Source organism: Pinus tabuliformis, chromosome 2_2, assembly GCF_031772625.1.
Source record: "Pinus tabuliformis cultivar Carrire ecotype Pingquan chromosome 2_2, CPIR1, whole genome shotgun sequence".
NCBI lineage: Eukaryota > Viridiplantae > Streptophyta > Pinopsida > Pinales > Pinaceae > Pinus > Pinus tabuliformis.
The window spans coordinates 497,150,526-497,162,896 of record NC_142300.1 but is presented as its reverse complement, the minus strand read 5'-3'; positions in this window follow the sequence as shown (position 1 = coordinate 497,162,896).

Below are 12,371 nucleotides of genomic sequence, written 5' to 3'. Positions count from 1 at the left end.
GAATACTTAAACACTGAGTGAAAATTCTTAAATGCTTTCACTGCTTGTTTAGCCTGTTCATGTTATTAATCAAAAGTTTGTTCTATAAAGCACCCAAATGGCCCTGTAAGTTTCACCAGTTCATCTCAAAGTTTCTAGACACCTACAGCCATAGACTCCATTGCCCAATGATACTTGACTCTCTAAATAATACATCACAAAGATCTGAAAGAAATTCTTCAACCAAAACATAAACAAAACCTGTGCTTAATACCTAGCCTAAACAGTATCATTACAGATACAAATCATAAAGAGAGAGCCCTCTCTGATCACAGTTTGGCTAGAAACAGTGATCAAAAGATTGGTTAGTGGTTACCCCGGCCGTATTCCCTTGGGAGTCATAGGGAACAACCTGGGTGTTAACATAATTGGCGACTCCACTGGGGACTATTAAGATTTTTCAGTTACTATCTATCTTCCAAAGCTACCATCAAGCCTGAAACTAGCCAAGAGGCCTTAGGACTGTTTCTGTAAACACAGGGACAGCTTTAGGGAAGAGCTAACTAGGGAATCTTCATCCTAGCTTTGAAACATATATAGTCATTCCAGAATTCTTACCTAGTCCTTGTACATATAAAGCCTCCTGTATAAAGTTCTAAAAGAATACTTAGAAGCTGGCTCCCAAAAGAAACCCAAGGCACACTAGGGCAAACCCTGACCCTAATCAACCCATCATTGTTGATAACCCAAATATCATTCCGAAGAACATAAGGAGACAGCAAAAGCAGGAGAAGCCTGCTGATTCAGATATAAGGTCAGACCAACCTATCCTCATTCCAACTCCTTGCAAAGTCCTTTTCCGTTCCACACCTAATTCCCCTAGTTCATCATCAACCCCTCAAAGTCCTCCTCTTCCATCTTCACCATCTGCACATACTCTTTTAACCAGCCCCCCGCTTGTTACCCATCCTATTAACCCTGTTACACCTGTAATCCCAGCTGTCCCATTTGTTCCTATTAACCCCATAAACCCCATAAACATGGCTAACAGATATGCACCTCTGCAGATACCAGCCAATGCTCCAGCTCTACCCCAAGACTACCAAACCAAAATCTCATTTTTTGACTCCCATGGCCCTTTGACAGCTGTCCAGCATGCTAAGAAGATGCAAGACCACTTTGAGACCTATGAAATAGATGATGACAGTGTCAGGATGAGAATTTTTGTTCAAAGCTTAACTGGGGATGTCAGAACTTGGTTTAGATCCCTGAATGCAAATTCCATTGCAACCCCTGAGTTCCTGTACCAAGAGTTTACCAACAGATGGGAGAAAAAGAAAGATCCACTCCACATACTCGGTGAATATAACACTATTAAAAGAGGTCCCCAAGAAACAGTTTTGGAATATTGTGCTAGGTTTAACAATGTATATAATGCTATCCCCCAGAACTTAAGGCCCCCTCCTGATTTGGCCCTGTATAACTTCCCTGATGGTTTTGATTCTGATATGGCCTATCAGTTGAAAGAAAGAGATCCTCCAACCCTTGCAGAAGCCCAAAGAGTTGCAGTCACTGTAGAGGCCAACCTAATTGCCAAGAGAAACAGGGCAAAGCTGGAAAAGAAGGCTGGCTTCAGAGAAGAGCCCTCAGGTTTTGATCAAAAGTTGGATGCAATACTAAACAGCATGAAGAGACTGGGTGAGAGAGTGGAATCAGTTGAAAGAAAATCATCATGGGAGGCATCACAAAGCAACCCTCCTAGAAACCCAAATTTTAGGAGAACTCAGAACCCAAACATAGGAAAAACAAGTGCTGACCAAGATATCAGACCCCCTTTTCAAGAAAACTATGCAGAAACTTCCTCAGCCAATCAGCTCAATGAAGATCCTGAAATCAACTTAATGGGTCTGGATGGTAAAAGCCATGTTTTCTTAACACAAGAAGACCATGAGGAGGATGAAAGCAAAACATTCCAAACTAAATCAGGAGAATCCTTTGACTTTAAACAAGGATATGATACTGCTGTCTATGAAGTCCACAAACAATACAAATTAAGGAGTAGGACTGTGAATGTAAATCAGCCTGAAAAGACAAAAGAGAAACAGCAGTCTAGAGAAACCTCAGTCACAGAACTTAATGACAAAACAAACTTGCCTACAAAAGAAGTAGTGGTTGAGGAGGTTACTGAACTACTGTCCCCACTACAACAGCCCATGGCGACCTCGTCCTCTCACCCTAACCCAAACATTACCCCTCAAGACATGAGTGTAAGGGGCAGGTTCCAAAATCAAGATGAAATCCAACAAGAAGATTTAATGAACAGAGAAAGGACTGCTACCCGTGACTCCAAAACCCAAGTTGACAAACCCTTTGACCTAGGAGCAGAGATTGGCAAGTTAAAGGTAGCAATTCCCCTTTCAGAGCTAGCCAAGCATGACATATATAAGCAACAGATCAAAAAATCCCTTCAGCTCACCAACAGCAAAGATGATGTAAATGTGCTAGATGACACTCCAGAATTACTGTTTGGCCCAGAGGTAGATGGAAAAACAGTAGTCACAGGGGTTTTACCTTTTTATGTCAGCCTGCATGTTCATGATAAAATACTGCACAATGCAATGTTTGACTCAGGTGCCTCTCATAACCTGATGCCAAAAGCAGTCATGGAAAGATTAAACTTGGATATAACAAGACCATACAAAGACCTGTTTTCTTTTGATTCTAGCCAAGTCAAATGTTTGGGCCTAATAAAAGATTTATGTGTGTCCCTGGTTCAATTTCCCAACAAAACTATTCTAATGGATGTTGTAGTCGCTGATATCCCACCCAAATATGGGATGCTGTTATCAAGATCATGGGGAGCCAAGCTCCAAGGCTCCCTGCAATTGGACATGTCATATGCAACTATCTCTGTCTTTGGGCAACCAAAAAGACTTTATAGGGAAACACTCATGAAGTATATGGTCAGCAGTGAAGAAAAACCTCAAAATTTTCCAATATATGCTGTTCATTCGGACATAGACTCCTTCATCCTCTTCAATGACAGCGCAGACCTCTCCAACAATGACATTAGGACCGAAACACTCATACAAGAGCAAAACACTGATCAAACAAGTAGCACCTGCCAAACTTCAATCAGCCCAACAATACACATTAACCCTCCTCTAGTTGTCAAAGATTGTCAAACAAGTGATGAAATTGTCCTAGAAAATAAACGGGAAAAGAAACCCCAACTCATGCTCACATTGCCATCCCATGAACAGAATCTTAAATCTTCTGTTCAGCAAGATATTCTGTGGGTGCTAGAGTTTGATGGCTCAGTTAACAAGTTAGGGGCAGGGGCTGGAGTATGGATACATAATAAAGAAAAAGATTATGCAGAAGGTAGGGCTTACAGATTGAATTTTAGATGCACTAACAACATGGCAGAATATGAAGCTCTGTTACTAGGCCTCAAGATTGCAAAATCATTACAAGCACCTAGCCTCTCCATCATGGGGGACTCTGACCTAGTAATTCAACAAGTAAAAGGAAATTTTGTCACCAATGACAAAAGATTGAGGTCCTACAGGTCTGCTGTAATTGAGATATTAGAGACCTTCTCTGAGTTTGTTATCACAAAAATTCCAAGGGGCCACAATCTCCATGCACACAGCTTGGCAACATTTGCCAGCACCTTCAAATTTCCATTGGAACCCAACAATTGTTTCACAGCCGAGGTCAAATATAGGCCTTCTGTTCCAAACAATGTTAAAGAGTGGCAAGTATTTGAGAATGACATGCAAATAAACAACTTTTTAACCTTGCAACAAGAGTTCACAGGATTAAATATTGACCTTGAGTCAGCAACTCAGTCACAAATATTTGATGGAGCATGTCCATCACAAATACAGTTTCAACAGTCTGCTCACCCAATGTCACCTAGGACAGCAAAACAACTACTCAGTCCAACCATTTTCAACAATGAAAACATTCAGCAAATTAACCAAATTGACTGTGAAGAGATGAGTAACGTTGAAGCCGAAATCATACAACTCAAAGACAATTTCCTTCCAGTAGGCCTTACCCCACTAGAGGATATTTTTGACTCAAATGACATCCCTAGAAAGCCAAAGATGCAGCCACTAGATGCAAGAGTTGAAGAATGCAACATTGGTACTATTGACAAGCCTAAAATAATAAAGCTATCTGCCTCTTTGCCCCCTGATCAAAAGCCCAAATACATTGATCTCTTTAAAGAATTTCAAGATGTTTTTGCTTGGGGTTATGAGGACTTAAAGTCTTATGATACTTCTGTCATCCAGCATACCATTCCCCTCAAGCCTAATCAAAAACCATTCAAACAGAAATTGAGAAGGATCAATCCTGTGCTCCTTCCTTCCATTGAAAAAGAGTTGCATAAAATGTTCAAAGCTGGTATCATAGCACCAATCAGGTTCTCAGAGTGGATTTCAAATTTGGTCCCTACAAGAAAGAAAACTGGTGAGATTAGACTTTGCGTAGACTTAAGGAATTTGAACCAAGTATCACTCAAAGATAACTACCCCTTACCCAAAATGGATCACATTCTTCAAAGAGTAGTAGGGGCTTCAAGGATATCATTGCTTGATGGATTCTCAGGTTTCAATCAAATCCTTGTACACCCTGATGATCAAGACAAAACTGCATTTACTACCCCATGGGGAACTTTCAAGTATGTGAAAATGCCCTTTGGATTGAAAAACGCAGGGGCAACGTTTCAAAGAGCAATGGACATTGCTTTTGCAAAAGAGATTCATGACTTCTTGGTTATTTACTTAGATGATCTAACACCCTTTTCAAAATCTGACCAAGAACACTTGAAACATTTAAGACAGATTTTCATAACATGCAGGAAATATGGTATTTCCTTAAACCCCAAGAAGTCATTATTTGGCTTGGAAGAAGGGAAACTTCTAGGACATATTATTTCAAAAGATGGCATAAGAATTGATCCAGATAGGATACAAGCTATCCTACAAATGCCTCACCCAAGGAATGTCAAGGAGCTGCAAGGATTCTTAGGAAAAATCAACTTTTTAAGAAGGTTTATCCCAAATTTAGCAGAATTAATCAGATTACTAAACAATATGCTAAAGAAAGATTCAAAGGTCAAATGGACTGTTGAAGCAAAACAAGCTTTTGAAAGTAAAATTGGCCTTGACTCAAACCCCAGTGTTAACTAATCCTCAGTTTGACAGAGACTTTATTATTTTCTCATTTGCCTCCCAGCATACTATTGCTGCTGTATTATTACAGAAAGATGACCAAGGGAATGAAAAGCCCATTGCTTTTTTCAGCAGAGCTCTTAGAGATGCCCCCCTAAAGTACCAAATAATGGAGAAACAAGCCTATGCTTTGATCAAAGCTATTAAAGACTTTAGGATTTACATCCTTTACTCCCATGTTGTGGCTTATGTACCTAGTCCTATTGTCAAAGACATTCTCACCCAAGAAAACTTAGAGGGTAGGAGAGGAAAATGGATTGCCAATATACTAGAATTTGACATTGAAATAAAGCCTACAAAGCTGATAAAAGGGCAAGGTTTGGCCAAATTAATGACAGAAGCAAATTTCCAAGCCTTAGATATCAACCAACTGGACAGTGAAACAGAGCTGGCGACTCCAAAGATCAATGTAGCCTTTGAACAATCTCCTTGGTACTCTGATATCTGTTATGTGTTACAAAACCTGTGTGCTCCCCCAGGACTGTCCAGAACTAAGTGTAGGTTCCTAAAAATGAAAACATCTAGATTTTGTGTGATGGATGAAAATCTACTGTGGAAAAACCATGAAGGTATTTTGCTGCACTGTCTAATAGAGAATGAAACTAACAATATCATGCGAGATTTCCATGCTGGAGACTGTGGTGGACATTTGTACTGGAAGTCCACTGTGGACAAGATATTGAGGGCTGGTTATTACTGGCCTACTATGTTCTCTGATGTTAAGAAATTCACAGCCTCATGCCACAAATGCCAACTGTTTGAAGGCAAAAGACAGCTGCTGCCACTTCCTTTGAAGCCCATTACAACAGAGAGACCTTTTCAACAATGGGGCTTGGATTTCATTGGGGAAATTCATCCCTCATCTTCAGGGCAACACAGATGGATTCTAACAGCAACAGACTACTTCACCAAGTGGATTGAAGCTGCCCCATGCAGACAAGCAAATGATTCAGTAATCATTCAATTTTTGGAAAACAATATACTGGCTAGATTTGGCTGCCCAGACAAGATAATAACAGACAATGCTGCTGCCTTCAGATCCAAGAAGATGGTGAACTTCTGCCATAAATTTCACATTACTTTGGGCCATTCTACAGCTTACTATCCTCAAGGAAATGGCCTTGCTGAATCATCAAACAAAAGTTTGATAAATATCATAAAGAAAGTGCTGGAAGAGAACAAAAAGAACTGGCATAAGAAACTAGTAAATGCTTTATGGGCAGACAGACTAACAACTAAAAGATCAATTGGGACCAGCCCATATGAGTTAGTCTATGGATTAGAGGCCAGATTTCCTTCATCACTAGGAGTGCCGGTTATGAAACTTCTGCAAGAAAGCCAAGCAGAGCCAAATGATATGCAAAGAAGGATTAATCAGATAATTTGTTTACAGCAGACCAGAGAACAAGTTTTCAGCAGAGTGCAGATACTACAAGAGAAACTGAAAAGGGCTTTTGATAGAAGAACCAAAGCAGAAGATTTCAATGTAGGGGACAAAGTTTTAAAGTGGGATGCAAGAAGAGAAGAGAAAGGGAAACATGGAAAGTTTGACTCTTTATGGAAAGGACCATTTGCTGTCCAAGCAGTACAAGGGAACAACACCTATTTCCTCAAAAGTCTTACTGAAACTGACTTGGATGAAGGTCCTGTCAATGGCAGGATGCTGAAGCACTACTTTGACTATTCCCCATGAGTGGAACCTAAGGATTCATTGTATATATACAGATGTACATATTATCTTCTGTTTTAGATTGTAAAAAGCAGTTTTCCCAAGTGATTCACCAAGCAGCAAGAGGCTGATAGAATCAGAGGTCTTCCAAAAGAGAAACACACCATTTTGACACATTGAGGCAGCAAGTTTCAAAGATTGGTATGGGCAGCTAAGGAGCAAGGCAATCTGACCTGCTGTTCTTGGTCTTTCAAAAGAAAAACCATCCCCATGTGGAGCCACTGTTGGATACCTATACCAATAGGTTTCATATTTCATGATTGGCAAGAGAAAGTCCAAATATGCTCTGCTTTGAGTTCACAAAGATCCCATATTTCCTAGAGAACAAAAAGGTGTGTAAGTGTCTCAATGTTGAGGACTTTATTTTCAAATTTTGATGGATGATCCAACTGTTTAACCTGGATCATGCCATGTTTCAATTTTGTGTTATAGAATAGAGAAAGAAGTCTGTCCAAACAGCCTAATCTTGGCAGACAAGTAGTTCAGGTAGAGAAGAAAAGGTTTCCAACAGCTCAATCTGGGACCTTGGAAGAGATAAGGTTAGAGGTAGATAGAAAAGAATAAAGAAAAAGCCAAAGAAAAGAAAAGGCAAGTAAGGGTTTGCAAGTCCAAGTGCACCCTCCAAGGAGAAACAAAAAATGCTAGGTAAGCAGCTGGGTAGGTAGTTGGGGTTGCAGAAAGTGATCCCTATCATTGCAAGAATGGTGATGATGGGCAGCAAAGTAAAAGACTACAGCAGGAGCATGACTAACCTCCCTCTCCCCCTTCATTTCATTACTAACATTCCCTTTCTTTTAGCTGAGATTTATGGAGAAAGATCATGGTTTTAGATGGTTCTGGTTCATTCAGAAGCCACATTTCTTGTCTAAAATCTTTTCATTTTGATCTACTCTCAAAACTAAATCAATTTCAGATAAACTCAGTAAGATCCCCTTCATTTGCTCCCTTCATTCATATTAACACTAATTCTATTGTATAAATCCTTTACATCCCCTTTCCCCCTAATATTACTAACACCAAGGTGTATAAATCCCAAACTCTTATAAATACCCACCCCCTTGGCATTATAGCCAATAAAGTTACAAATCAGGGATCAAATGACATCAGGTCATGTTGATAAACCTATGCCGAATACCCCTTTTCCTCATAAGCCAGTTCCTCTATCTCTACCCCCCTTTTTGCACATAAAACCTTTAAAAAAGGCCCTAAACCCCACCTTACCCGCTTCAAAGAGCCAAAAGAGCATAAAAACCCACTTTCCGCCTGTTAGCCAAGGTTGGCGCATATAATTATTTTTATCATAATACATTAGAAAAGCGCTCAAACCACGTTTATCTGCCTCCGCCCTCATCCGTATATTCCACACATGTCACCTCCCCGACGACCGTCAGATCAAAGGCCTACAGATCCGACGGCCCTGATCGCATCGGACTGCATCTGTCATCTGACCATTACCCGTACTAACCCCACGTCACGTCTGCTGTCCTTCCGCCGTCCGATCATCACCCGCAGATCCAACGATCATCGTGACGTCGGAACTCATCCGATGACCGAACGTTATCTTCCGACGTCCGTATTTGGAGGACGTCATCCCACTGCTACGTGTCCTCACCACCACGCGTCGGAGGTACAGCCGATGGATACCGCCCCCGTACAGAAGGCGGTGCGATATGAAACCATCGCTGGTTTCCGGTTTCCCCATCCCACCCGCACGTCACCGTCACGTCAGCAAACACGTCAGCGCCCCGTCACCCAGGTACGCTGCCCCGTCGACCTCCCTGTCCCTGCCATTGGTCCACCTGTCCTGCCATGTCACCGCCACCATGTACCAACCAGACAGCGCCACGTCACCCGATGACGTCAGCATGACGTCATCCGACCTTGACCCCACCAATGACGTCATGCTGACGTCAGCATGAATTCGCGCCAAAAACGTAAAAAGGTCTATTTTAGCCAAAAGTTCGCGTTTTTTGGTCATTTTGTGTGTTCGTCGTTATTCTGCTCTGCATGCAAACAACGTCCAAATTGTCTACCAACCTGCTAAACTGACCAGAAGACCTCCAGCGCACCAGTTCAACCTGCGGTCACGACCTCTGCTCGTTGTTTTACCAGGTATTCCTCATCATTCATCCTCTGTGCGCCTGCAATTATCTATTTAACGCTTTAGAAAGCTTAAAGAAAGCCGAAAATCAGAAATTCACCACTGAATTCCTCAGCAAAGCCTTGAAGTTCCAATTATCACTTCGGAAAACACCAGCCGAGCCTTTTCCCAGTGGCATTCTGCTAAGAAACCAGGTCCTGTCTGCGCAATCGTGGCAGGCGCATTTGAAACCAAATTTTACCATTGAAAGGTGCCAGAAAAGCTAAGCTTCGCTCTTAATTACCATAAAGCAGCATTTCAACTGCTGCAGACCCTGCATTCACCTTTTCTCAGGCATTTTCACCCTTCTCTGCAAAGAAACTCTGTTGTTATTGATCTACATAAGTGACACAATCCCCAAGCAAAACAGAAACCTCAAAGGAAAGTCATGGACCCCCCTGTAGCTCCCATAGCCCTCAATGTGGCTCCCCTGAATGTTCCTAATAGAACATTTGACACCAGAGCATTGGCAGACCTGGACTACAAGATAACAGAGGAAATGCTGAGCAGAAGCAGGTTCCATCTGCAAATATTAAACGAGATAAAGATCAAACATGAGAGGGGGACAGACATCCTGGGAATTTGGGATTCATTCCTCCCAATATTCAAGCTTCCTCAGGTTAATCAATTCCCTGAGCTTGTGCACATAGTTGCTGAACACTATGATGCATCCCAGAGGGCAGTGCTAGATGCTGAAGGTTCAATTCTGTTTCTCATTACCCCTGAAGCCATCAGGGAGATGTTGCAATTCCAGACAGAGCAAAAGTTGGTCCCACTGTCACTAGCTGATCTAATAGTACAGGGAGCCAAAACCACAGAGGCCCAAATCATTAAGGTCAACCAGCTCTTCATCAAGGCTAGCACTCTGCAAGTTCCTCCTATCAACTGTGTTTATCTTAACCAGTTGGGCCTAGACCTGGTTGACATGATCAGTCCCATCCTGGGATATGATTCGATAGAACATGTGGATGAAACAATTATACAAATGATGCTTATGTTTTCCCCAGGAAAAAAGCCAATCCACTATGATTATGCAACATACATATCAGACAAAATGCATGAACAGTTGATGAATTTGTCAAGAGAAAGAGTGTTTAGGTACACCTCCTACCTATATCATCTGCTCATATACTTCCAGCATGATAAATTCTCCTTCCCAAAGAAGAGAGTAGATGCACAGGGCAATCTGAGATCAGTAGTATATTGGACATCTGTTTTCCACATATCAAGCCACTCTCCATACACCTACTGTGAGTTTATTGATCTTTTCATCCATCCAGCCTTGACTCTACTGATTGGTTCACCTCCTCCTAGACTGACAGATGACATGAAAAGGTGCCTACATTTGTCAAAAGTATACAGTATTGGGGATTGGTATCTCTACCAACACCACACCGTCATCAGAATATATGGGTGTGAATTACCCCCATTTAAACTACCCAAATTTGTGCCCATGAGGCTATTTGCCTTAGAATACTTCAGGCAGTTTGGCTATGTGGATATGTTCCACTTCTCAGGCAGAGGCAAGAAAGCACAGCTGAAAATCAAGAGCCAACTTGGCCATTTAGTCTACAATGAAAGGGATGAAGGGTGGAAGGAGGCAGATAGAATACTGGTGGGATTTGGTTTGAAGTACAGTTTTATATGGAAACCCTATGACCCCAACAACTTCATCACAATGAGGAGACTCAAATATAAACTGTCTGCTTACGGTCATTATAGCCTCCCCCAAATTGAAAAATATGCCAATCAAAGCAAGTGGAAAAGGGGAACTCTAGAAGAAAATATGACTCAAGAAGAGCTTAATCAAAGAGCTCTGAACAATCAAAAGAAGATGGCTGACCTTGAATTTTATGCACAGGTCCCCTCACTGCCAAGCACACAAATTGGACCAGCAGCCTCCTCTTCAACTACTCCACATCAAACTACAAGAGTTGCTGGAAAAGTATCAGAAAAAGGAAAGGAAAAAGAAATGGAGGCAGAAAAAGAGATGGAGCAAGAGCAACAGCAGGAACAGCAGCAAAATCAAAGTCAGCAAGCACAAGAACAAGCAGAAGGGCTACAGCAAGGGCAACAAGAAGACATAGGACAGCAAGAGGAACAGCAGCAAGAAAAACAAGGACAAGAGCAACCTGCTCAGCAAAAAGAAACAGTGGATACTCCTCAGACCACTGAAAAAGTCATGCCTACAAGGCAAGACACTACATCTGATGCCTCGGTCCTCCAAACCCCTCAAAAGGAGGACACATTTGTCTTTAGGAAGAGGGAAAGAGAAACTCCCTTGACATCCTCTATAAATCAAGGAGAGAAAAGGCAAAGACTCAACGATTTTCCAGAAGAGGATATAGCCATCAGAGAAGCACTGGGCATGGGCCCACCGAGTCAAGAAATTTCAGCAAGTTCCTCCCAGCAGGAACTAGACAGGACAATGGGAGGGGAAGTCAGCTCCTCCAGCCAGCAGAAAGAGGAAAGAGTGAGCATAAAGCAGCAGTTCATAGACATTAAGAGGAGGAGTGACCCAATCAAAGTTCAATTATATAATCACCTACTTAACATGGCTCCTTCCAATCAGCAGAGACTCATGTCTGCTTTTGATGTAGGTGAGGGCAAACTGACATTGAGTCATTTTATGCCTACGGCACTCAAGCCACAGTCTTCTGCTGATTATCTCAGGACCAATTTAGAGGTCCTTGCCAAAGACATACACCCCATGGACAAAATTGAGTTGCATAAACAAACAGGGGAAATGGTGTATGCTTCATTGGCCGATAAGACCTTGGACAACTACAAGTTAACAAGCAGTCTGAATGCTACAGCTTCCCAGCTGGAGCTAGAGAGAGCCTCTTCTCAGGCCAAAGACAACAGGATCAAAACCCTGGAAGAAATCATCATAGAAATTGGGCACAATCCCAATGATATCAAAGGGATACAAGAGATCTTAAAAATCAGAGATGCTGACATGGCTGCACTAAGGAAGAAGGTTAAACTTCCAGCCACTATCCATCCACAGATCGATGAAGTGGCAAAACAAAGGTATGAGCAGGATTCCACTGCTCTATTAATTTCTGTTTACAAAGAACTTATAAAGGCACAAGAAAAATTGGGGCAATATGAGGCCACACAAGCACCTCTGAAAGGATCATCAACACAAGCGCAAGAGGGGCAAACATCTCAGCCCCCTCCACAGGTCATTAATCTTGAGGAGACTGCTCCTACTACTGCACCTCCACCTCAGCAGGCTGAACAACCAGCCACATCTACTTCAGCAGCACCCACC